This window comes from Rhineura floridana, chromosome 5, assembly GCF_030035675.1.
Source record: "Rhineura floridana isolate rRhiFlo1 chromosome 5, rRhiFlo1.hap2, whole genome shotgun sequence".
Taxonomy (NCBI): domain Eukaryota; kingdom Metazoa; phylum Chordata; class Lepidosauria; order Squamata; family Rhineuridae; genus Rhineura; species Rhineura floridana.
In genome coordinates, this window is record NC_084484.1 from 94,912,679 (window position 1) to 94,931,169 (window position 18,491).

General features: G+C 42.1%; 1 long non-coding RNA gene across 1 annotated transcript; it reads right to left on the bottom strand.

Moving 5' to 3' along the window:
* Window positions 1-31: 31 nt before the first annotated feature.
* Window positions 32-13,363, bottom strand: LOC133385872 (uncharacterized). The gene is made up of 3 exons (XR_009762991.1): window positions 13,302-13,363; window positions 10,296-10,430; window positions 32-80 (listed from the first exon to the last, which is right to left on the bottom strand). It is a non-coding gene; the product is annotated as an uncharacterized LOC133385872 (long non-coding RNA).
* Between the last annotated feature and the right edge of the window lie 5,128 nt (window positions 13,364-18,491).

Consider the following 18,491-nt stretch of genomic DNA (forward strand, 5'->3'; position numbering starts at 1 on the left):
CATAAGACAATGCAGGACCAGGCCACATGAGGCGTCTTTATTGGAACCAGGCACTCTGTTCTCCCCATTTGGATTCGGGCCTGAAAGACAAAGGAAAAGTGTGAATACATGGTGGTAAGTTGTAAGCACATCCTTGATTATTGTGGGGCATTTCTTAGCTTAGTTTCCTGGCTTTGTGGCACTTGAGTCAACATGAGAAAGCCTTAACTCTGATTCTAAACTGATAAGATTTTTGATAACAATATGTATAATGGGGTTGGATTTAGACAAAGGTAGTTGAACATAGGTCCCATTGAAATCATTGAGATTATTCAAGTCCCATTGATTTAAATGGGAATTGAATTCATGTAATTTAGGCTGGATTCAACTCATAATTTATATTTGTGTATTTACATATTTAAACACATACACAAACACATGTTGTTATGTGCCTTCAAGTTGATCACAACGTATGGCAACTCTATGAATCAGTGACCTCAATAGTATCTATTACCACCAGGTACAGATCTTGTAAGTTCAGGTCTGTGGCTTCCTTTATGGAATCAATCCATCTCTTGTTTAGTGTTCCTCTTTTTCTACTCCCTTCTGTTTTTCCCAGCATTGTCTTTTCTAGTGAATCATGTCTTCTCACTGTGTGTCCAAAGTAGGATAACCTCAGTTTCATCATTTTAGCTTCTAGTGACAGTTCTGGTTTAATTTGTTCTAACACCCAATTATTTGTCTTTTTTGCGTCCATGGTATCTGCAAAGCTCTCCTCCAACACCACATTTCAAATGAGTTTATTTTTCTCTTATCCACTTTTTTCACTGTCCAACACACAAACACATGCACATGTAGATTTCTTTCCATGGAAGGGTGTGCTCTGCTTTTGCAAGCAAAGAGCTGCAGGGTTCATTACCTATTTTGCTTGCCACTCAGTCCATTAGTAACACAGACTTTCAGGCATGCAGTGATGTCAGAGCTGTCAAGATCAATTAAAAACCTGTCCAATCTTTGCTGTCACATTAGCTTCAAGTCATTTCTGTCTTCTGTGCTTGTGTGTTTGAGTGTGTTTCCTGTCAGGTTTTGTAGTTTTGAAAATCTGACAGATGTTGCGCAGAACTGTTCTATAAACAGGACTTCAGACAAACTTTGTCAGGAAGCATGCTTTTCAGATCAAAGACAGTGTTTTATTTTTACACAAAGATGTCATCCTTCTCCCCTACACTGCCTAGGAAGCTGAGGGCTTAGCAAATTGATAGTTTCCTTCAGGCCTAGCTGAGAGATGCAACTCATAATACAGAACCTAACAAAAGAGGAGTCCCCTTTTCTCTGGAACCAGGGCTGGCTGTGCTATGAGGCAGAGTGAGGCAGCTGCCTCAGGCAGCAGCTGCTGGGGAGGAGGCGGGAACAGTGAGTGATGGTGAGGTGTTGGAGAACAGAGCTATGTGTGCAGTATAGCCTGGTCTGTTCCCCCTAAGCTAGCCCTGCTGCAGTGGCGGACAATGTCCCTTACTTTACTGTTGAAGTAAGTGTGGTTGGCTTCTGTGTGCAAAACAGGGAGGTGCCATTTTGTCTTTTGCCTCAGGCAGTAAAATAGCTAGAACCAGCTCTGTCTGGAAACCTCTCATGCTCCTTTCAGTCAGTCAATCATGTACTAGAATAGTAGTTCAGAGCTGGACTATCTAGAACTGCTTTTGAATGAGATTTGCCTATTCTTGGTCCAGCAGAGACTCTCTGTGACTTTAGTAAGCACTGTGGCAGTGTCAAGTTTGACAGGTCTTGCCTTTCTTCTTGTCACAGGTTGAAGTGGTGGGAAGTTGTGCACTTGCCTAAATGAATAAAAAGAATCACAATGGATGAAAATTGAATATCAGAATGAAGCACATGGCTAAAATATGGAATTTGCTACCACAAATTCCAACAAGGAAAAAAGGGGGAAAACAGCAGGAGAAGCCAATGTGGCTTCACAAAAAGCTTAGAGATGACCTGAAAACAAAAAGGACACATACAGGAAGTGGAAAGAAGGCCAGGCCACAAAGGAAGAGTACAGGCAGATATCATGGAATTGCAGGGATGGCATCAGGAAGGCTAAAGCTGAGAATGAGCCAAGGTTAGCGAGAGATGCTAAAAGCAAAAAAAAAAGCTTTCTTCAGGTTTGTCCATAGTAAAAGACAGAGAAAAGAAATGGAGGTACAGCTACTCAATTAGGATGGCAAAATGACAACAGATGACAAAGAAAAGGCAGAAGTGTTCAATTCCTACTTTGGCTCAGTCTTCTCCCAAAAAAGGGTCTATGACCCTCCCGGGAAACATGAAGTAGAAGGGGCAGGATTGGAGCTTGAGATTGATAGACAAACAGTCAAGGAATACCTAATCACTTTGAACAAGTTCAAATCGGCAGGGCCTGATAAACTGCATTCTAGAGTACTGAAGGAACTGGCTGAAGAACTCTCAGAACCGCTGTCTATAATTATCTTTGCGAAATCATGGAGGACTGGTGAATTGCTAGATGACTGGGGGAGAGCTAAAAGGAGGAACTGGGGAACTACAGACCAGTCAGCCTAACATCGATTCCTGGAAAAACTCTGGAGCAGATTATAAAGCAGTCAATCTGTAAGCACCTTGAAAACAATGCAGTGATTACTAGGAGCCAACATAGATTTATGAACAACAAATCCTGTCAAACTAATCTTATCTCATTTTTTGATCGGGTAACCTCCCTTGTAGACTGTGGGAATGCTGTGGACATAATATATCTTGACGTCAGCAAAGCTTTTGACAAAGTGCCCCATGATATTCTGATTAGTAAGCTAGCTAAATGTGAGCTGAATGGAAGAACTATCAGGTGGATCCACAGTTGGCTCCAGAATCGTACTCAAAGAGTGCTTATCAATGGTTCCTTCTCAGACTGGGCAGAAGTAATGAGTGGGGTACCACAGGGCTCAGTCCTGGGCCCAGTGCTCTTCAACATTTTTATTAACTACTTGGATGAGGAGGTACAGAGCATGCTTATCAAATTTGCAGATGATACAAAATTGGGAGGCCCAGCTAATACCATGGAAGACAGAAACAAAATTCAAAGGGACCTTGATAGGCTGGAGCATTGGGCTGAAAACAACAGAATGAAATTCAACAGGGAAAAATGCAAAGTGCTACACTTAGGAAAAAGAAACCAAATGCACAGTTATAAGATGGGGAATACTTGGCTCAGCAATACAACATGTGAGAAGGATCTTGGAATTGTTGTTGATCACCAGCCGAATATGAGGCTGTGATGCCCCTGTATTTATAATACTGTAAATATGATAAGTGTGGGTTTATTAGAGTAAATGAGGTAGGTGGACTGACTGAGAGGGGGGAGTACATGGGTTGGAATGTTGATGAGTGTTGTATGATGATTGGCTGAGTGTTTGAGTGTCTGAAGGTATAAATGAGAGGAGGACAGTTGAGAGTTCGTTCGGTTGGTTTTAGTTGGTGGGTTTAGGAGTTAGTTCAGTTGGTTCTGTGGGTTGGTTTTGGATAGGGTGGATTGGATTAGCTGGGTAGTGAGGCAGGTTATTGATGACTAGAAACATAAAGAGTAATTAAACTTATGAAACCACACGCTTGTTGACTATACCTTTAAGTAATCTTGTTATTCCCTGTGTATATAAATAAATATTTCTTGGTTTACCTAACGCCTGATCCTTGGCTGGGTTTACACAGACCAAAAGGGTGGGCAGGGCATATACCAAGATTGGGAAACAGTATCAATGGTGGCAGCGGTGAAGAGATAGTGTAACATCATCAAGTATCCAGAGCAACCCAGGGTTGTATTCTTTATAGGCACAAAGATCCAGGGGGGTTGTGGCCTGCAAGTGCACCCAGACACAAAGCAGCAATAAGCCAGGAGGAGACTAAGGCACAGTCTCAAGGCAATATTGTTTTACAGGGAGTGTCTGGTGTTGCTGCCTAGCAGTGGGAGAGATCTGTGCTAGAGCTGGTGAAAGAACTGTTTAAAGACCAGAACCCTGAGGTGGGACTGTGACAAGGCGGTGACCACAGGCGGGATCCTAGCAGGTGGCGCCTGAGGTGGGATTCTCACAGGAAGGGTCCAGACAAGGCAACAGTGTGATGTGGCTGCAAAAAAGGCAATTGCTATATTAGGCTGCATTAACAGAAGTATAGTTTCCAAATCACGTGCAGTTCCCCTCTATTCAGCACTGGTTAGGCCTCATCTTGAGTACTGCATCCGGTTCTGGTCTCCGCACTTCAAGAAGGATGCAGACAAACTGGAACAGGTTCAGAGGAGGACAACAAGGATGATCAGGGGACTGGAAACAAAGCCCTATGAGGAGAGACTGAAAGAACTGGGCATGTTTAGCCTGGAGAAGACTGAGGGGAGATATGATAGCACTCTTCAAGTCCATGAAAGGTTGTCACACAGAGAAGGGCCGGGATCTCTTCTCGATCGTCCTGGTGTGCAGGACATGGAATAATGGGCTCAAGTTGCAGGAAGCCAGATTTCGACTGGACATCAGGAAAATTTTGCTAACTGCTAGAGCCATACGACAATGGAACCAATTACCTAGAAAGATAGTGGGCTCTCCAACACTGGAGGCATTCTTGAGGCAGCTGGACAGCCATCTCTCAGGAATGCTTTGATTTGGATTCCTGCATTGAGCAGGGGGTTGGACTTGATGGCCTTATAGGCCCCTTCCAAATCTACTATTCTACTATTCTAAGTGATGGCTACCACCCAAGACAGCTTCAAAAGGGGATTAGGGAACTAGATGGAACTAGATGGAGCGGATTCCACCGCCCCACTTACATGGAGTTACCTGTCGCCACTGCCTACAGCCTTTAGGAGCCAGGCTGAATAGGCTGTCCATGGTGACATTAAAAACAAAAAGACAGTCATGTGCCTTTTGCAGGGGTTCGAAAAGTTACTTTTTTGAACTACAACTTCCATCAGCCCCAGCCAGCATGGCCACTGGATTAGGCTGATAAGAACATAAGAACATAAGAAGAGCCTGCTGGATCAGGCCAGTGGCCCATCTAGTCCAGCATCCTGTTCTCACAGTGGCCAACCAGGTGCCTGGGGGAAGCCCGCAAGCAGGACCCGAGTGCAAGAACACTCTCCCCTCCTGAGGCTTCCGGCAACTGGTTTTCAGAAGCATGCTGCCTCTGACTAGGGTGGCAGAGCACAGCCATCACGGCTAGTAGCCATTGATAGCCCTGTCCTCCATGAATTTGTCTAATCTTCTTTTAAAGCCATCCAAGCTGGTGGCCATTACTGCATCTTGTTGGAGCAAATTCCATAGTTTAACTATGTGCTGAGTAAAGAAGTACTTCCTTTTGTCTGTCCTGAATCTTCCAACATTCAGCTTCTTTGAATGTCCACAAGTTCTAGTATTATGAGAGAGGGAGAAAAACTTTTCTGTATCCACTTTCTTAGTGCCATGGGAGTCGTAGTTCAAAAAAGAAACTTTTCAAAGCTCTGGTCTATTGATTAACTCTCCATCACCAGTACACTGGCCAACAAGGCTCATCCCTCGTAAAGTTCTCTGAACTTGTTACTGCCTCCATAAATATTCAGCTTTGTCTTATTTTTCTTATTATACAGCCGCGAGAATGGCTGTATACTATATGTAGCATGGATTTTTCTCATTCTGCAATGTTAAATTGAAAATACCCCTCCATGCCATTCTGATGCTTCCCATAAGCTCATTTCAAAACAAAACCTTACAAAATTTATAGTCCTGAACTCAGAAATGCTTGCTTAACAACCCTCTAATTTTTAATGGCGATACACAAAACAGTCAGAGAGAATCGAGAGTTCAAAGTGTAACCCTGGGCTCCTGCTGAGAGGAAAGGCGGGATATAAATAAAATAATAAATAAATAAAAAGAAAGAAAGAAAGACCAAAAAACCAGACCCGTTTTGGACTTTTTTCTGTCAGAGATCTCATAATTTGTTGAAATTATTTAAAAATCAGCCGTGTTCACTGAGCACCTGTAATCCTATTACTGACTTTGCCCCATACTCTGACCTTCATCTCCTGCAGTTTAAAAGTTACAAATATGCCTGGCTTATTTTTAATTAATTTAAGAAATTTAACACTGAACTCAGTGATAACATTGGGCATGCTCAGTAGGAACCAACTGTCAGTGTTCTAAAAGCCAAACTCCCAGCTGCTTGGCTTGCCTAATCAGGGGGCCACACCAGACATTGATTTCACTTCAGACAGTCATGGCTTCTTCCAAAGAATCCTGGGAAGTGTAGTTTGTGAAGGGTGCTGAGAGGAGACTCCTATTCCCCTGACAGAGCTCCAGTGGCCAGAGTGATTTAACAGTCAGCTGCTCTGACTGAAGCTCTGTGAGAGGAACAGGGCATCTCCAAGCAACTCTCAGCATCCTTCACTAACTACACTTCCCAGGATTCTTTGGGAGAAGCCATGACTGTCTAAAGTGAAATAAAGGTCTGGTGTGGATGTGGCCAGGGACAACTTTGGTTTAAATTTGGGTAGGAGGGTACATGTGCCTGCTGTAGAATAAAAAGGTGGAGGAAATGCTGAAAAGCAATGATACTGTTCACAGTGTTTTCCTTTTTGAAAGGGAAGGGGCTTCCCCTCTGTCCCGTGCCCACCCACCCAATCTCCTCCCCTCCCCTTCTTCCTCCCTGCCCCTCCCCCAGGTCAGTTTCACCTATCCTAAACATGATTGCACAGAAATAAATCCCATTGAACCCAAAAAGTATGCAAATGATCAAACCCACCCTCCCTCCTCCTCCTTCCTAACCCCTCCTCCTTGCCCCTCCCCTCCCCTTCCTTTGCCCCTCCCTACCTCTCCTCATCCCCTTCCAAGCAGCACAGCACAAGTCTTGTTTTTATTATTTGGGCTGATTGCAGGTGTTGACACCACTCACTATATGCTCAGAGGCACATGTTACCAAATTCTTCCAAGCTACACAGCAAGTGGATTGGACTGTGAAAGACCAACCCAAATTGTGTTTGCATTTTGACAAATTTGTAGGGCAGTACAATATCTCAGAGAGGAGGTCAGGTCTCCTGCTCCCCTGGTGCATTAACTATAGCTGCCCAATTTTCCTGCTTTTTAAAGCTTGATAGAAGTATCTGTTGGCTATAGGTATGTTCCTAAACCGCAAGGTTTTTGCCTATTAGTGAATTGTCTCTATGTCAGGAAGCTAGGCAAGAACTTTATTGTCTTTCTTAAACCATAATAGAATAGCTACAGGAAATTCCTGACTCCACTGAGATACAACTGAGTCCCGTGCCACCTAGTGACTAAACTGTATAATGATATTATCCACAGACACTAAAATGTTTGCCAGAGTGATTTGGGAATCAAAGTTGCAGAAAATCACACATCTGAATTGTGGCATCAAGAGGATGTATCCGTTAGCAAAAATGTCTGCTCTGGGGGCATTTTAGATCAGTAAGCTGCTGCATGAATGAAACCTGCAACTTAAGAGGGTCATCACTCATGAACCAATATTTGTCTAAGTAATAGCTTTTCAGTTGCAGTAGTACTCAAATAGTTGCATATCTACTATAAAGCTGTATCAAGAGTAACTGACTTATGTTTCATTAAGATAAGGCTCCAATTATGTTGGAGATGATATATCTCCGACTACCAATTGCTGGGCAGCACAAGTGTGGAGAGTGTGCCGTTGTGGTCATGTCCTGCTTGCAGGCTTGTCTTAGGCATCGGTTGTCCACTGCGAGTGCAGGATGCTGAACTAGATAGGCCCTTGGTTTGATCCGACATGTCTCTTCTTATGTTCTTATGTTTTGGTACAATGATGATAATGTTTGCAGAAAGGATATGCAAGTAGAATCCCAAAATAACCTCCAGTTGCAGCCTGAACAAACAGTGAAGCACATGTAAGTGGAATACTGTAGATACAAATGCTGAGAATGGAATTTAACCCAATGTATGCACCCAGTTTAACCAGTGAATTCCATTATTGGCCATTTAAAATAATTAAGCATTCATTGGGTGGTATTCAGTGCTTCTCCATTGAAGTTAATAGATATGAGTTAGGTTCATTAATTTCAGTGGATCTTCTCTGAGTAAGACTTAGTTGAATGCAACCCAATATATTTACTGTGCTTAGAGTAGGGATAGCCAACCTGGTGCCCTCCAGATGTTGTAGTATTCTAACTCCCATTAACCTCAAGCAGCATGGCCAATGATCATGGGAGTTGTAGTCCAGTAACATCTGATGGGCATCACATTGGCTACCCTTGGCCTACAGCAACTTTGGGTGTTGCTGTTATTATGCTCACATCCAGCCCTACTCCCTGCACATATATAACAAAACAAGTGAGATAAACCACAAAAGGTGCTTTTAAAAAACAAGTATTTATTGCTTCACTCCAGAGAGCTTGTTATATGCCTTTAGCATTTTAAGTAAAATGTAACTCTTCATCAGAAGGAAAGGTCATTGCATATCTCCTGCATGAGGAATGCACTCTGATGAAGAGCTACATTTTGTGCAAAACACATCAGGCCGAACAAGTCTTCTGTAGCTCTTCAATAAATAGTTTTTAGCACCTTTTGAGATTTGCTGGTTTGTTAGTTTGGAAACTGGTACTGCCCTCCTTTGTTTTTTTCCGGTTGATTCGGACATCTCCCCTTCATTCAAAATGGTTGCACATATTCTTTGAATTCCTCTTTTTTGCATGAAAATAGAGGATAGTGAATATTGGCCCAGAATCCTCTAATTCAGACTGCAGAGAAACCTCCATCTAGGTCTAAATCAGGGGTGGGGAACCTCTGTAAGCCCGAAGGCCACATTCCCTTCTGGGCAAACTTTGGAGGGCCACATGCAAATTGTGGGCGTGGCCAGAGGCAAAAAGGAGTGGAGCAGCAAATATAAATTTTACTTTTGTATGGTAGGCTAGTTTCTACACACACTCAGACACCCCTCTCTATCCTCTATCCAGAGAAGCAAGAGGCGTGATCAGAATTTAAGGACCCATTCCAGCCAGGCAAAAACTCCTGGGATGCAAAAGAGGGCTACTGGGGACAGTTCTGAGAAGCAGACAGAGAGCCCTGCAGGGCTACAGTCAGCCCCCAAGCTTCCCCAACTCTGCTCTAAATGGTTGCTGAAAGAAATTGCTCTCTAGCGTGTGACGGAGCAAAGCCTGTGGCTAACTGCAAGGAATTCCCAATGGATTCCTGCACTGAGCAGGAGGTTGGACTCGATGGCCTTTCAGGCCCCTTCCAACTCTACTATTCTATGATTCTATGACATCTCCTTGCATTGACAAGATGGACAGCCCAAGGTTTTAACATTGTGGATATTCCCCCACCCCTGGCTCTTGAGAAGGAAAAACTGGAAAAAGCAGGCTTTAATTTGGAACACTTTGTTTTTGCAAAGTTGTGTCAGTTCAAACCATTTCATCTCCAGACATAATTTCAACATTCTAAGGCCAGTTATGTGGCATCATGTGGGGAAATAACTGGCCACTGTACTCAGTATACAGTACTCAACTGCCTATTTCTTTCTCAGATGTGGACCAAACCACAGCAATCCTACACAAATATTGTACTCATTTCTGCCTTTGCAATGCAGAAGAGTTACCTACAAAGCCGCACACAAACTATGTTTCGGGGGGGGGGGGCATTTTGTAGCTCTTCTAATTGCACAGATTCCCTCCCCAACAAAATGCACAATTTGTTGAATGCTCCAGAATTCGGGAGGTTAAAAAGCATGCAAGTTAGGGCTGCAAAATGTTTGTTTGGTTTTTATTCCTCAAAAACACTGGACTGTACAGTTTCTGTGGAAGTAGGAAGTGGAGGGGCCAACCAATCAAAAGATCAAGACAACCCAGTTCAATGTACTCCGTCAACTCTTAACATTCATATTTCATTGACAGAAAGTCAAGCCATCTAAAGAATGGCACCATGAATATGTCAGGCTTCTCAGGATGTTTGGTTTTCACACATGATACTAAAAGTTATTTTTGCATTTCCTGGGTCTGTAATTCAAATGTCAAATCTCCATTGGCCAGAGAATGTATATTTGCTTTTATAATGTTGCTTTGTCTTTCTATTCTACATTAGTAACTTTGTGCACACATAATGCTGTTCAAAAGCAACAAGAGTCTTCAGACATGGTAGAACAGTCCATTCCTACTCCTGTTTTTGCTCCTTTATGTCCATTCAGGTTTTGATATCACAACACAGGAGAATAGGAACCTGCCATATACCGAGTCACACTATTGGTCCATCTAGCTCAGTACTGTCTACCCTGATGGGCATCAATTCTTCACAGTTTCAGACAGAAAACACTCCCAGCCCTACCTGGAGATGCTGGGGACTGAACTTGGGACCTTCTGATGCTTTGCCGCTGAGCTGTGGCTCTTTCTCCAAGAAGAATGGGTGGCTTGAATCATCCAGTGAACATTTTGCCATTTGGGCTGGTTGCTGCTGGAACAACTGGTACAAGCCAAAAGCAGCATAAAGTTAACATATAACTAGCATTTCAAGGGGAATCTGGGAGTTAGCCAGAATAACAGTGCCCAGCCATTCAAGCAGCAAGCACGCTAATTTAAGATGGACACTGTCTGGAAGTGTTACAGAAGACCTTGTTGACCGCCCCGCACACCTCTCTTGCAGATGTGGGCAATGATCATTACTGCAATAGCAAATGCTAAAAGAACAGGTCTTTGAGCGCAGCTTGACACTCTTATAATAAAATGCTGTTCTTAACGTACTCCAGCAAATAATCCTGCTCATGTCACATGCAGGCAGCAAAGCACAAAGTGCTGCAGCAGGGCCCCCATCTGGAAGACAAGTTTATTTTCAACCCTCGATTTTCACTGAAGGAGGAACATTTGTGCCATTGTTTATGGCTTAGCCAAATTGGTTGGGGCTGTCGCTTTTCACAGTCCTCGCTGCAGGGCGGTGTCACTTTCTCCACACGGGCTTGGGTAATGTGATTGGCGTGATTAATGTGAGCAGCTCTGCTCAGGGTGTACATGCTGCTCTGCTCTTTCCTCAGCTGAAAAATAATATCGGCTTGTCATTTTCCAGAACAAAGGCAGGAAGCATCTAGAGCATCAGCAGAACACAGGGGATTGGGAAGGTGGGGGAGTAGAGTTTACTTGTGATCAGACTGTGTTGCTGAAGAAGAAAAGAAGGAAGCTTGGCTACCATATATGGTGCTATATAAATGGCATAGATCAGTCTTCCCCAACCTGCTGCCCTTCAGATGTTCTGGACTACAACTCCCATCAGCCCCAGCCAGTCTGAGAGAGGGGGGAAACCACAAACTATGAGTGATATGCAGCAAGTGAGAGTAGATGCACTGATTTAAATAAGCATGACTAACATTGGATATCACCCTATGATTAATATCCCCAAACACTATTATTTCTTTGGAGAGAACAAACACATTTAGGGAAGGGATAATGCCCTCATGAAAACTTCCTAAGCTATATTAAAAATGCATTGGGTGGTACATTAAAAGTAAGGGATGTTAAAAGTAACTGTTGAGCAACTGTTATCATGAAATACATACTTTTGTAATGTATAGGCGAATTTCTGCCCTTGAGTGTACAAGGCAAGTATTTCAGGCTTCAGTTTAACACATTAATGGGAATCATAATTTTAAATTAGCTTTGTGGAGTTTTCATCAAACCATAACAAATTTGTAAACATATTTGAGGCTCAACTTTGCTTTGAAACATAGCCTTAGTGGAATTAATGTGCTCTGTGCATATGACAGCAACGTCTATAAGTCTGTTTACACAAATCACGTTTGTGGCATTTTCCCATTACTGCATATGAAACAAATTTGGCACAATAAATCCAACTTCTCTGAAACGTCTAGGTTTCTTAGGGATGGTTTCAACACTACTCATCCCTCATCCCCAACATTTATAAGATTATCCCTCATGATGACTCCTGTAGGTATATAGGAGAGACGGCAATTGCTGGCTTCCGGGGCAGTCATCTTCCTGATGGCAAGACCTTCTTGAAAAGCCCCTTCCCATGCTAATCCCTTCAACCCCCCAAAAGGATCTGCCAGGGTTTCCCCCCAAAAAAAAATCAGGTCTGCTTGCTTTTGCTGTGTGTACTTTTTTTTTCTTCATCACTGTGGGACAGAGCAGTCTCTGTCAGAGACTAGACTGCTCCATCACCCAGCAATGAAGAAATGGGTGCTTGTTTTGCAGCACTCTTTGAAGCAGTCTCCCCTCCTGCCTGTAAAGATTGCTGCAGCACTGCAAAGTAAGCAGCGCTGCAAAACAAGCATCTGATTCTTCATTGCTGACCACTGAGCAGTCCCTGTCAGAGCCAATGTCTGCTGTGTGCACTGCAGACTGTGGCTCTGGCAGGGACTGCTCCACCACATAGCAATGAAGAAAAACCTGGGTCTGCTGGCTTTCCCTGCACCCACAGGAAAAAGCAAGCAGAGCCGGTGTTTTAGAAAGCCCGCCCTGCATTGATCCTTTTGGGGGTTGAAGGGATCAGTGCAGGGTGGGCTTTCCACGCCTTCCTGTGTCTCCTCCTTTCAAGCTCTGATTGCCAAGCTTGAAAAGAGGGGTGCAAGCCAAGAGGCTTGGAAAGCACAACCCAGTGACATCATGTGATTGACAGGTGTGTTGGCCTGGTCCACCTGTCAAAGTTGCCCTGCGGGGTGGGGCTAAATAAAGATCTGGTCTCCAGAGCCAAAAAGGTTCCTCACCCTTGATATAGGACATCAGAGCATCCTCTAGAGTGGCCATGTGTCCCACTTTACAGAGGACAGTCCTCCATTTGAAGGAGTCCTCTGTATAAAGGGCAGTGCAGTCCAACTCCGATTTAAAGATAAAAGAGCCGGACATAGGGAGAGCAGGAGGGCCCTTTAAGTTGCCCGCCGGCACTTAGCACCTAGACAAAAGACTGAGCAGGCCCATAATCTTCCCACAATGGTGAGATATATTGTATGCTTTATTTAAATTATAGTACTTATTTCTAGATTTTGTGTATAAATGAGCATCCACAAGTTTAATGCAAATGTGTGTCCTCTCTTGTTCTTTGTTTCTCTTTTCTTTCTTTTTTTGTAAAACATTTCCTCTTTTTGTGTGTGTGATGGGTAAGTGCCAACACCAGCTTCCTTTCTTGCTAACTCTATTGGGAGGGGGGAGGGAAAATCCCCCAAGCCACAGACTAGGGTCCTGTTGTTTTGGGAGCTTCCTCCTTAGCTCCCCACTCTGTGCCCCTTTCTTGATTCCTGCAATCTGAGACGAAAGCAGAACTTACATTATTCCTGTTTTCAGTGGTGCATGGAAACGGGGAGGGGGGTGAGGAGGAGGTTATCCTTACCATTACTTATCTTCCTTTTGAACAAGGGAGAGAGCAGAGGAGAGGAAAACAGAACTATAATCATAGCTGCTTTTGAGAAACATGAGTGAAAACACCACCACGCCGCTTTCTAAAACACAGAAAGGGACCCAATTCTGTAAAGATAAATGAATGAATAACACAAAATAGAAAGGGAGATCCATCTTTACATGTCTTCCAGTGCCTGGTGAAAACTGTTTTGCTTTTATGAGCCTTTTCTTTTTCTTGAAACGTTTTAAGTGCTATGATGTGTTGAGTTGTTTATCTGTTTTATCTTGTGGCTTTAACTATTTGTGTTGTAATTATTGATGTTTTTAATGAATGTTGTTGGCTGCTTTTAGCTGGAAAGGAGAGAGGGTTGTATATGATTAGAAATAGTAAATAATGCTGGCTGGGGCTGATGGGAGATGCAGTCCAACAACATTTGGGGGGCAACATGTTGGCTGTCCCTGCCCTGGATGGAGACAGGTAAATAAGCTTGTTGCAAATTATGCTTAAAGTTAAAGGGTTGTTTTGTGCGGGGGGGGGACTGTGAGTGTAACTTCTATTTCATTTATTTTGTTTAATCATTAATGATGCTTACATGTGGAATTATTATATTTTTGCATCTGATTTTTATTCTCAAATATTTTCTTTTTTCAATGTTTAAGAGAATATGTTGTTTTCCTTTTAATTATGCTGCTTTAAATATGGGTCATTATAGTATTTGTATCCTATTCTCATTTGTAATGTTTTATTTTGATATTTGTAACGTTCTATTTGATTATTTAAGACAGGTTGTGAACTGCTTGAAGATTCCTTTGGAAATGTGAAGCAATATAGAAATAATTTAAATAATAAAGAAAAAAGAAAGAAAAATAGGAAAAAAGAAAAATGGAAATAAATCTCTCCCCCTCCCCAACTTACCCCCACTCCCACTATGACCAGAGTAAGCCAGCAGAGCTTAGGAAGTGGTGGTTCCTCCACCACAAGATCTCACTACCACCACGTAGGATTGCTCCACACCTGGGATGGGAGAGAATTTCGATTCAGTTCACCTTCCAAGCCGTATCTATCAAATGTGTACTTTGCGAAACAATATGAGAACCAAAACAGTCATCCGTTGAAATTCAAGCTTATTCAAATTTTGTTCACCAACCAAACGTTTACAAAAATGCATCTATTAGGGGAAAGTGTGCATAAAAATGAATATATGAGTGAAAAATGACATGAAAAATGTGTACATTAGTTAAAACTACATACAAAATGTGTTTTATTAGGAAAATCACACTAAAATGCTGGAGATTATTCATGAGGATTTTTTTTAAAAAAATCACAATTTGCTGCTGAATTGTGGAGAACTTAATTTAAGGCTAGAAAAATGAGAAACTGATTGACAGAGCTTTCCATCCCTATTGCACACCAGCTCTCACCACTACTGCCACCACTTTAGGACTGCTCCACAAGTAAGTAAATGCATGACACACAGTTGTGCATGTCGTGTTCCAGGGTCGATGGTCCAAGTTAGAGAAGATATAAGCCTTCACCAAAGTACTTGCCAACAGAGGCAGGGTTGCAGATGCAGCACAGACCAAACAAACCAAGGTCACATGCAGAGGATCTGTCTAGGTCCAAATGTGATCCAGAAACAAAGTCAGGCAATAGTCCAAGGTCAATAACACCGGGAGTTCAGGCAAGGTACAACACAGCAAGGCAGGAAGACTAGAATCAGGACCTAGGAGCTAAGGAACATGAAGCCAGAGACCTACAGGGCGTCTGGTTCATCCTCTGAGGACTCCATGTCTGGTACCAGATCAGGGCTAGACATGATAGCGCGCATCTGCATGTGTGTGTATTTTTTATTTTTTATTTTGCTGGGCACTGCTACCCTATTTAACCTGAGAGCAGCCTCATTTGGTCCATCCGTCACCATGGTGCTACACAGGCTGGGTGGGCTGGATAAATTCTGCCAGCCTCATGCAGGCTTGGTTAGGAAAAAAAGCTCAAACCAGTGCTTGTGACTGCTGAAGAAATGCCTTTCCATTACATTGGACATAGGATTTGAGTATTTTTTAACACAACTAGGAAATTTTGACATCCACTCTGTCAAATATGAAGTAAAGTATGTGATTGACTAGTATTCTGAATATGCCTTGAGGTTGCTGCAAGCTATAGGTGAGCTCCATGCTATGCTACGTATACATAACTATGTAAATTTCAAAACAAGATGGTCATTTGTCTTTTCCTTTGCCCAGATGGATTTTACATGTATCTGATGGCCTTAGGAATTGATTGATTGATTGATTTTATTTACGGTCATAGACCAACCTGAACATATGCAAATACACAAATACATAACAATACTTAAAAGAAGCATTAAACCTAATCACTCTTGTGAGATACCCTCTTACTGCATATTAGAACAATAATATTAAAATTAAAAAGAATTGTTTAATCATTACTTTTTGACAATCAATAGCTGCTGCAAAAAAGCTGGCTACTTCTATTGTAACCTGGAGGTTCCGGTCAGATAACAAATACTCTAGGTAAAATAGGAATCTATTGCTCTTGTTTCCTTTTCAGTGAATCCAGTTGTGGTAGTGTTGATTCCTTCTGAATAGGTGCCTGCCTGGGCTCAACAGGGGGCAATAAACTGAAGCTCATTGCAGGCTAAAATGGAGATACAGAGATTGGTACAGAGGAAGCCGGTGTTCAGCCTGTTTTAAATAGGACTGAATTCCCATCTATAATGGAACAGGAAGTCCTATTGATTCTGGCCTCACAAAGAGTGTCCCTGGCTTACTTTTCCAACGTGAATTTGGAAGCAACCAAAGCAATGTTTGAAAAGAGAATGAAATATATTTGGGCTGGGTTTCAGGTTGTCAGGTTACCCCTGTAAATCATATTTACAGGAAATAGTGTCAGCTGTACTCTTTCAAGAGAGCTTTGACCCTTGTATTGGCAGGGAGAGTGGAGGTGAGGAGCTCCTCACCATATTGCTAAGTTGTTTTATCTATAAAAAGGTGAAATATATATTCAATCCCTGGCACATTTTCCCTCAGACAACGTCTACTGGTCAGTTCAACAAAAGCTTGAATTTCTGTTGGCTGGCCTTGATAGAAACATGACTGAAAAGATGGCCTATTTTGCAAACCGTCTTGGCAGGACAGGTTGGTTTTGATGGCACATGTTTGCTTTTCTTTATGACATGTGATTTGAAATCAGTAGTTTTTCTATGACATGTTGTTTAAACAAAATTAGTCTCTCTGCCTAGAGCCCTGAGGTGTAAATTTGGGGATATGCTCACATTTAGGTTTTAAACGCTGCCATGTCACATACAGATAGCACACAAAATTTCCTCAAGAACAGCTATTTCTGTTCTAAATGCTGAATTGCTCTGCACCGATTTAATGAAATATTTGGTTGGCCCCTGGAGAGTTTTTTTATGAGGCAACATATGTGAAAGTAGGCATTGTTATTAGTGGACATCTTTTTCCTTATTAAATGTGGACAGGAGCTCTAGTTGAGCTGATGCCCTGAAGAAGTATAATTTTTGGGCTCTTGTGCCAGAATTATAGGAAAGCCTGACCTCTTGTGGTGGGTAGAATGTAAAGCAATTGCTTCACATTACAGGGCAGCTGGCTCTATGATGGTTCTCAAAATTTCAGTCCATAATGTTAAAGAGATGTTCCTAAGTTATTAGACATAGAGAAAGACTTAACAGGTCTGGAAATGATTGGAAGATCATCTAGTCCAGTTCTCACCAACAGCAAGATCCTCCTTGCATTTAACCTTTACTCCCTTGATTCAGTTCACACACTTGTTTCTGATAATTGAAAATCTACTTATAGAAATGGGCTTGCTTCATTTCCTAGCAATATGTGCACAATGATACTCAAAGCATTCCCTGATGTCAGTGTCCAAATGGTAGCAACTTCCTGTCCAATTAAGAGAGTCTGTTCAATCTCTTTCACTTGCATTCCCTCCCATATGTCAAAATAGCAACAAGATGGGTCATTTTCTATGTCAAGTGTGTAAATTCTTCAAGTATAGGATGGCAACACACATTTGGATTTCAAGGTTTTGAGCTATCACACCTTTGGATTCTTTTGCTGTGGTGTAATCAATATTTGTAAGACATTTTAGACAGTACAGCCAGGTATTTCAGAACATATAACATGCTATGTTTGCATTGTTGTATTGTAAAGCCACATAAGATTATTTGGTAAATATTTTATATTCTATTGCCCGCTGGCCATACACCTATTTTTGTAAAGTTTTTAAATGTTTGTATACTTATGTGATAGAAATATATTATGTTTATTTAAACCTTTACTTTATTCATTCATTGGATCCCAACCCATATGGCAATTGAACCTATGCTATTATTACAATATTATATGATATCCCACCTATGCTATTATTAATTACATTTACGTTGTACTCTTCCTGTAACGAGGTCAGTGTGGTATACATAGTTCTCTCCCCCTCCCTTTCATCTTCAGAACAACTTTGTGAGGTGGCATAGGCTGAGAGATAACAGGCCCAAAGTCACCCAATGAGCTTCATAGCTGGGTGGGAATTTGAACATCCCTGGACCTAGCTCAACATTCTAACCAATTTACCACAAAGCTGCATAGCTGTTGCTATACTTCCCTAGACAGAGAATTGCTCATACAATTGGAGGAGGCCTCATGGAGTCCAACCCTCTCCATTAGTGTATTCTTGCCCCTCTGAAATGGCATTGCCTTGGACCAGGAGTGGAGAAACTATGGTCCTCCAGATGTTGCTGGACTACAGCTTCCACTATTCTTGATCATTGCCCATGGGGAGTCAGAGCAACAACATCTGAAGGACCACAGATTCTCCACTCCTGACTTAGACCATCCCCTTTAGTTTCTCATTCAGTATTATGTTAACATATGTAGGAAAGAAGATTCCCCAGTGTGTCTGGGTTTTTTTTTTATAGTTTTTTATAGTTAGGAAGCATTCTTACTTTTTCAGCTCAGCCTTGCTTTTTTTGGAGCTGGCATCCATTCTTGCTTGTCCCTTTTTCAATTATCCTAAAAAACAAAACAAAAAAACTTATCTTCCTTTTCTTTAAGGCAGCTTTAAATATTAGAAAGCAGCTGCATGTCTTCTCATAGGTCTGCTTTAAGTATTTGGTATTCTCCTCTGAATTATATATAGGTT